This window comes from Ornithorhynchus anatinus, chromosome X1, assembly GCF_004115215.2.
Source record: "Ornithorhynchus anatinus isolate Pmale09 chromosome X1, mOrnAna1.pri.v4, whole genome shotgun sequence".
Taxonomy (NCBI): Eukaryota; Metazoa; Chordata; class Mammalia; order Monotremata; family Ornithorhynchidae; genus Ornithorhynchus; species Ornithorhynchus anatinus.
The window spans coordinates 97624085-97625224 of record NC_041749.1 but is presented as its reverse complement, the minus strand read 5'-3'; the positions used below and the strand labels follow the sequence as shown (position 1 = coordinate 97625224).

The 1140-nt window shown below is 46.8% G+C and overlaps 1 non-coding gene across 1 annotated transcript; it reads left to right on the top strand.

The window, feature by feature from the left end:
• Positions 1 to 558: 558 nt before the first annotated feature.
• Positions 559 to 696, top strand: LOC114806730. The gene has a single exon (XR_003754792.1). It is a non-coding gene; the product is annotated as a small nucleolar RNA SNORA7 (small nucleolar RNA).
• Positions 697 to 1140: the final 444 nt, after the last annotated feature.

Below are 1140 nucleotides of genomic sequence, written 5' to 3'. Positions count from 1 at the left end.
ATTCAGATCAAATGTACTGCAGAACTCTGGAACCCCTCCTCCACCCCTGCTCCCCCAAAGATCTACTACCAGAGCTGACAAAACACTATGCCAGGGATATAAGGGACTATGCCAGTCCCTTTTTCCCAATGCAGGAAATGGGGTGGGGCAGGCAGGACACTTCCAACACCTTCTACTTTCATGACAATTTTTGCACTCTACCCCACTCCCCACTGCCACCTATCCCCTGAAGTAAACCCACCGACCATGCCAGCCTGAGTTGGTTTGTTCCACCTCATCCCGCCTCATTCCTCCTCCTTCAGAGATGGTGGATTCGGGTTCATCATGTTACCATGTAAATCAGTGTACAGCCTGTAATGAATGTAAGCAAATGGGAGTCCAATTCTGAGAGCTCCTTGACAAAGTGGCATGGTTAGGTGCATTAACTCATTGAGGCCAACAAACTTCTTTTTAATATGCTAAATATTTAGTATGTTAACTCCCTCTCCCTTCACATATGACAGAACACCACTCTCCCCACCTTCAAAGCCCTATTAAAAGGCATCCAAGAGATCTTCTCGCCTCTCAGGGTTGCACCTGGAGAGTTTCCAGTAGTCTACCAGTCTCGACTATGGGAGGGAGAGTCAAGCAGAGGCATACCCATTCCATTTCTAGCTTGGCCAGTGGCTAGCGAGTGGAAGACAATCTGCTACAAGTCAAAACTCATCTGTGCTGGGCAGCAGCAGAATGGGAGACAGTCGAGGGCAGAGACTCAGGTTTACTGCCGGAAGGAGGCAATGGTAAACCGCTTCCATATTTTTACCAAGAAAACTCTATGGATACACTACTAGAACGATTGCAGATGGAGGTGGGGCTTTCTGGGAGAGATGTGTCCATGGCGTCACTATGGATTGGACACGACTTGACAGCATAAGACAACAACAAGAGGCCTTCCCCGATTAAGCCTTCATTTCCCTTATTTGCTCTCCCTTCTGCATTGCCTATGCACTTGTATCTATACCCTTTAAGTACTTGATATTCACCTCACCCTCATCCCCAAAGCACTTAAATATAATACCTGTAATTTATTGATTTATATTAACATCTGCCTTCCCCTCTAGGCTCTAAGGTCTGAATGGTCAGGGAACATGTCTACCAACT